Consider the following 7971-nt stretch of genomic DNA (forward strand, 5'->3'; position numbering starts at 1 on the left):
GGCATATATTCCATATGTCAGCATATGAATAAGTGTATATATATATATATATATATATATATATATGTATGTGTGTGTGTGTGTGTGTGTGCGTGTGTGTGCATCAGTGTGTTGGCGTATTAGAGAGCGAGAGAGAGAGAGAGAGAAAGAGAGAGAGAGAGAGAGAGAAAGAGAGAGAGCGAGAGAGAGAGAGAGAGAGAGAGAGAGAAAGAGAGAGAGCGAGAGAGAGAGAGAGAGAGAGAGAGAGAGATTCATTGTCATTTGTCCACACAATACTCAAGGGTTTAAATATCCAGTGTTCTGGTCCCATATTCAGATTTTGTGCACTACATCATCCTTCCTATCTGTGTCCACTGAAGTGTATCCCTCATGATCAACAAAAGAGGACTTGATTCCTGTCCACAAACCAAATGCATGATGTAAAATTGTTTGACCACTGTATCTAATTCAATCAAGCAAATCAGCCATCAATAATAAGATAAAATATAATTCTAAAACACTGGGCAGGTAGAGTCACCATCATTTAAGGTTAAGACCATTTCTGCAATAAAACCAAGAAAAAAAGTATTTCAGTTGGAGGACAAACTCACGAAATACCGAAACTGCTGTGGGGAATTAGAACAATATTTATCTGACTACTTATACAACAACCCAATACCCCCCCCCCCCCCCAAAAAAAAAAAGTTTAAAAAAATAATTCGTTCATAGCCTCAATAAAGCAACGATGGGAGTGACAAGGCTGAATGAAACAGGAGAGTGGGTTTGTTAATTTATTTGAATAAAAAATGTTGTTCTTTCTGTCACTGTCATTTGTTACCACTATTATGCTTTTCCATGTTACTTGTGGGGTGAGTGGGTTGTGGGAGTCTTGTGAGTTCTGTAAGTGTGAGGTGGAGGGTGGGGCTAAGACTGCAACCTGGGGCTGGAGGGTGTCACCTACATATATGTTGTGTCCTAATAAAGCTGACCTTTTTTGTAGGGGGTAAAAAATAATAATAATTGGACTTTTCAGAAATTATACATTTGCTGTGAAGTAGTGGCATTCATTGTTTGTTTTTTCCAACCTTTTATTCTCCCATTTGGAATTAGTATTTGTACAAGGAGTCCAAGGACTCTGCAGCATAAATGTATGACTTGAACTACTGTAGCAGTGTCTAGAAAATATGGCTTAGATTAAAAATGTGAACCATTTTGAAGCAACATCAATGTGACATACCCAGGATTTTAGCACTATGCATACAATACTGTAGAACAAAAAACATTTATTTTTGTAAACATAATGTTCTTGGAAGAAACAAATACTATGGTTTTTCTATTGTTTTAATCAACATTTGGTGTAATGATCCCAGGAGAGGATACCTGTTTCAACCACTGGACAAGAGATCAAGCACTAAACCATTGCTCGTTACTTTATTATTTTTTTCTTCAAATACTCCCATTGCATTGTACTTAATGACACCTGAATCCCTTGCAGTTTGGCAATGTAATATTTTCCCATAGTAAGTATGGAAGGCACTTTATTAAGATTACATGAGCCAGAAAAAAATCACAATCTGCTAAACTAAATGATCCTGGTATATTTATGTGGTTTTCACTTCCCACACTTACATAACCTTGGTGGCTGTTTCTTTTGCATTTAAAATGGCTCATTACATTATTTTGTTCACCATCTATGCTGAAGAAATATATTGTACAATGCTTTCTAAGGATTAATTCATTGGATCTAACTTCCAATGAAGCTAGTAAAACATGGATGAAACATATAAATTCTATTATTCAACACACTTTTGTAGCAATATCCAATAGGTAGGGTGGATTCAGCAAATGTGGGACAGTTATTGGTAAATTCAGTCGGAGACTATCAAAAACTTTTTTTTTAAACTTGCACCAGTGATGTTTCTATGAATTATTTTAAGTCTTCTTAACATCTATGTGTAGAAATTTTTTTGAAATGTGTTTTTGTATAGAAGATAAACACCCTTAAACTTAGCATGGCACTCAGTCAGAGTATTCAGGTGAAGTGGGACAGCATATATGATGAAGTGGGACAGTTATTTCAAGCTTAACCCATTAATGTCCTTAGTGGAAGTTTTGAAATTCCTTTGGTACACTTGTCAACTAGTTGAGCTGATTGCAAATCTGTTCATTTTTTTTCAAATCGCCCAATGTATATGGCAGTATTGCTTGTTTTTCTTAACATACTATTTTTAGTATTTAGTCAAAAGTGTTTCAAGTTTTTTGATTATCCATGAAATAATAGGTTAGGAGTGTCAGATCTTTATCAATTTTGGTACGCAGAGAGTCCAGACTCTTACTGTTAAAGTGCAAAAAGAAATATGATAATATAGTACTTATTCATCGTATAGCCAGGAAAAAACTCTGATGCATGTCATTTTATGTAACCTCAATGAATTTATTATGATGTTCTCATCATCATATGATACATTTTAAATTAATTTCTGTATAAACTAAAAATAAAGCTTTAAGCACAAAAGTAGTGTATGTAGTGTTAAGTTTCTAAACTATACTGCATTTAGATTGCATTTGAAAAACAAGTTTGAAAAGCTGTACTTGAATTGCAGACAATTTAACCTGAACTAAAATCACATAAAGGCAAGGAAAGCTGAACAGTTCATCATTTGTCTCTTCTCTCCCACTGGCCTTACACGCAACTGTGTTCTGTGCACCGTTTTCCTGAAATTAGCAAAAAAATATCAATAAGATTTATGATTTTATCATACTTTTTGTGTAAAAAAATGTACTTGTTACTATAAAAACAGTAAGATGTGAAGTACTGACAGACACCAAATAATCATAAGTATGGTTTAAACTAGCACGTAAGTGTATAAAACTGGTAAATTGTAGGTTTATTACACCAGGACTGATTAAAAACGTTGTTCCAATTCATCTGAAAAACACTGTCCCACTTTACCTAACATGTTCAGCATAAGTGAGACAGAGCAAACCCCCCCCCCCCCAATCATAAAAACTCAAGACAATATGACGAAAAGACATTTGTATTTTGACCACTGTTTTAGCCACTATATTGCAGATCAAAATAGGACATGTTTGACTCGTTTTTATTAACCAAGTAACCTTATCATTCCTAAGTGTCATTTCACATGCCGTTCCACTTACTGTTCACTCGCAATGATCAGTCTTAGTTTGACGGCTGACCACGCCCACTGTAAAGACCGCAGTCCAATAAAAACAATTGTTGAATGACAGTAACTATTGTAGCAACAATTCAAGAATGTTTTTTTTTGATCGGCTGTTGATTCTTACATGGCAGAGTAATGCAAAGCTTAAGTGTCCCAGTTCTGCTGATGTCCCACATTTGCTGAATCCACCGTACATGGTCTGACACACATATCTTAGTTATTTAGCAGAAACAGCTGAAAATATGTCCATGTGACCAGCGATTGGGAAAAAGGTACACATTTCACCAATAAGTGGCAAAAAAGTAAGATTTTTTACAGTACCAACTCTTTGTCAACAAGTTGTACTGAAAAGTAAATAACACCATTTTTATTATATTCATTCAAGTCACATTGGCTATTTACAAACCTGTTTCTTTTTTTAAATGCATCATCCATCACCTGCAGCACAGTGACAATCTGAAACATCTATTAATTTGTGAATACTATGCAAGTGAAGTAATTAGTAGTTTAGTTGTGTTAAAACACTTTATTATTCAGTGGAAATTTTAGACTATGTATATGCTATGATAGAGCATGGCTGTCAAATTCTATTTAAGGCCACTATGATAACAATATTATATATTATAATGTATCTAATATGACAATACAACATACCTCAAGGAATGAAATCTCAAGCAACCAATCAGATAACTTAATCATTTGACTGCTTATAAGATGCTGATAGTAAAAATTCACCTATTGGCTTGTTTCTCTCCCAGACTCCTACGCCATTAGCTGAGGCCTTATTCTACAGATAGAAACTCCCTGAGCTTCCTAACACATCCATTATTGGAAAACAGTGACACAAAAGCACAACACAATGAAACAGTGTGGATACAATTGTGCTAGCTAATGTTACCTTAGTAGTTACAGTAGAAGTTACCTTAGAATATAAAGAAGGACTTGAAGTTCAAGAAATAGTTAATAATTACCTATGGTCAATTACTTCCTCTAAAAAAGATGAGTTCCATTTTCTAATTTTTGCTGCTACAGTGGTTTTGCATTCAAAATCAATGGTCATAATCCATTTCATATAAGAAATCAGCTAACAAAAAGCTATCTAGCACAAATAAATCTATTTGCCACAAGTTAGCTACCACATCATCTTACCTAGCTCACCTGGGGATTGCTTAATATGTTGCCAAATTCATATCACATTACCTAGCTAATATATTAATTGGATAATTATTGTTCTTACTGATTATGCAGTTAGATGCATATGAGAAAGAACTGATATATGCCAGCAGTCTGCTTCTTTATCTGTCATAACCTTGGTTGGAAGCTCGTTATCTAGAAGGTTTTGCAGAAGGAATATGACGTGACCTGATGTCAATCACCTATTGAGGCCAGGAAAAACAATTAAAATGTCAGGTACTCACTGCCATTTGGGGAGACTTGATTGCTAGCCAGCTGGATTGCATATGCATTATCTAGAGCTGGCTGACACATGTAGTCAAGTCAAAACCTATCAAGCCATTGTGTAAATATATTTACAAAACAATATATGGCAAATATACAGTTATTTTTATTATCGCCTGTCTCAGTGTGTTTTATCTAACTTTAAAGTTGTGTTTTTTTTTTTTTTTAAACTGCGGATTCTCTCTCTCTCTCTGGGGTGAGGTGTGAGCTCTGAGGTGGTGGAAGCCCTTTCTACTTTTTCCTTTTTTATACCTTTTAATTTGGCCTTTTCCCTTCTTTTTCACTTATCAGTAAAAATTGGTTCTTTAGGTTGTTGTATTTACTGATTATATTTGGTTAGAGGTGGGTGAGGTATAGATTGCCATTGTTTGCGGTTTTGGGCCCGTGGGGGCTGGGATAGCGTCTCAATCAGATGGGAAAGCGCAGATGCTCTGTCACGGATTCAGGTATGTACCTGATGGTGATGTGTCTGTGGAAGACATGTTCTTGGCGGTAGGGGAGCAGGTAGGAAGTGAATAACTTTATTTGGCATCACGGATGAATAAAGTTGTAGTTTTTCTGAAGAAAAAAAGTTTGGTTAATCACTTGATTGAGAATGGCATATGGGTAACAGGTACATTTGTTCCAACTACTTCTCCTTCGGCTCTGGCCACAAAAGTTGTGGTTTTTAAATGTACCGTCGTTTGTGAAAAACGAAGCAGAGAAGGAATTGTCTCGATTTGGTAGGTTTGCGAGCACAATGAAAATGATTCCGCTAGGATGTAAAAGTCCAGAGTTAAAACAAGTGCTGCCTTTTAGAAGACAGGTATTCATGTTTCTGAAATATCCAGAGCAGACACTGGATTTTATATTTCGATGCAAACATGCCAAAACCTCCAATGTAGTATTTACTAGCACTGACAGTTTGAGGTGCTTTGAATGTGGCAATATTAGCCATATAAAATTGACCTCCTTGCATTGAGAAGTGAGAAACAATAATACTGAATCTAGGACTCAAACTGAAGAAGCGCCCACTGAAGATACTAGGGAGATTGTTGAACCATTACCCCAGTGTAGAAGTGAGGTGGCAAGGCCATCATGAGTAAAACAGGGGCAGAAGGAAACGCTGTAGCTACAATGCAACCAAAGCTAGCTGTTGCAGGGGCCGAGGTCACCGCTGTAGGTGCGAAGGAAGGGACTGACTCAGGTAAACCTGTAGCTAAGCCGGTGAGCAAAAGGATAGGGTCATGGTTAGGGAAAGTTTTAAAGAACAAGGGTAAAAAGACTACACTTGGTAATAAATCTGGAATATGTGCAACCATTCAGGAGAACGTTTAAGCGTGTAAGCTGTGCACCCAAAGCTGTGAAGATGGCAGAGGTACAACAGGTTTGTTGTGGGACAGAGGAGCATAATGATTTGCAAGAGGGAGATGACGGTGTGTTGTCGGATTCTTCCATTGGTTCGGAGAACATGGCGAGTCGAATGGGAGATTGTATGTTGTATTCCCTGGATGAGTTGAACCACTTCTTTAATGAGACGAAAGGGAAAAGTACTATGTTGGCAGTTTATTTTCCTGATAGCGATAAATTCTTGAGGTGAAAGCATTGCTTGACTGCAGATCTAGAGCTATTGTTGCCAAGGAAGAGTTTCAGACTTCAGCTGAAAAAGTCTTCTCCAAAACATCAATGTACGAACCTGGGACCTAGTCAAGGCCATGATCAGGTCAATTGTTAAACACTTGTAAGGTAGGCTAATGTGTAGCTAGCGAACGGTTCCTACTGGTGCATGTGTATGCAGAGGCTACAACTGTTATATTACCAACTGTATTGTATCGCCATTTTAGAATGCTCTCAAAAAGTTTTGAAAAAGCTCTGTGTGTACAGGGTCAATGACATTGTTACAATCATCCACACTTGGAAGGCTAAACAGGTAGACATTTTAAATAAAAAAATGATCTAGATATCAGACTGAAATAGAGTGTTACAGTGATTAAGTCTTTTTGTAGGCTAACTCGGGAGTTACTTCCGCCATGGGATCCCTCAGCAAATTAACAAATTCACTTTTTTTCATAGGCATTTCGTTTAATGTCGGAAATAAGGTCTGTGGTCAATGTAAGCCTAAGTGAGCCTCGCATTTTTTTTTGTCGAGATAAATTACACCTATTAATATCTCAACCGTGAATTTCGAAACCATTATGTGCTTTAAAATAGTAAGTTGCTAACAAGTTGCCATTATTGATACTACAATGGTCGCCACGTGCAGGCGAGCTAGTTTGAAATCAAGAGCGCCGGTTGCAGAAATGAGACCATTGTTGCCGCATACTATGCAAAGCACAGGTTATATATGGTACATATATTCATTAATATCTCAGCATCTGCTAAAGGACTTCATAGTATATTTCAATCATATCGGTATGTATAAAAATTCTGGCCAGACCTGGTTGCCTAAATATAATTCTAGCATGGCTACAAGAAGAGACCTCATGGACTATGAAAGGTCAGGGATCATTCTGATGCTCATGGTGTTTGCTTCAGTGACTTAGACAGTGGATCTTGCTGATGTTTCACAACCAATGGTGTCTAACTCAGAAAGAAAACATGTCCCCTGCCAACACAGACAGGTTGAAATGACGTTATATAGACGTTGTTTCCCAACATCAAATCCATGTTGGATTCCAGTGGAAAATGTAAGTTTTTTTTAGCCGCGTTTCCACCAAAATTACCCGGAACTTTCAGTCCCAGGAACTACTTTACCAGGAACTAAAAGGTTCCTTCAGCCAATGGTTGTCTGCGTTTCCACCGGGGTCTAAAGTACCGCGAAGATTAGGCAAATTAGCCCACTGACGTTGTCGTCGGTCCATCTGTCATATGATTTCTTCTGTAACCCCATACTACCACCGAAGTAGCCTACATTATTTTCTAATAACCGGGACAGCCCGGAGGGGTTTATTCCACTTATATACAACGGGTTACCAACAATGACTATATATGGTTACTTTTGTATTTATTGATTTTCATATATCCTCTCAAACACATTCATTAACAGCAGAAAATATGCACACGTTGTAAACAATTTGCTGTTTTATTACTTTCTCGTCGTCAATTCCATATAGGCTAATCGCAAAATGACAAGAATAGAACGAAAACTCGGACTTGCGTGAAAATGTAAATTAGTAGTGGTACAGCCACCGTTTGCTTTCCTTCGAAGTTACTGCTAGCCGAGCCGCGAAGTGTGCCCTCCAGATGCGAACCATGCACCATAAATGAGTCCATAGTCTTCCTGGTCTTTTCGTGGAATTGAAAAATGGCAGTAAAATTGAGTAAAATTACGGCAGTCTGAAAAAGCTAAAGCGAAGATTACTAGAATTAACCT

The sequence above is a fragment of the Anguilla anguilla genome, chromosome 4 (assembly GCF_013347855.1).
Source record: "Anguilla anguilla isolate fAngAng1 chromosome 4, fAngAng1.pri, whole genome shotgun sequence".
In the NCBI taxonomy this organism is placed as follows: domain Eukaryota; kingdom Metazoa; phylum Chordata; class Actinopteri; order Anguilliformes; family Anguillidae; genus Anguilla; species Anguilla anguilla.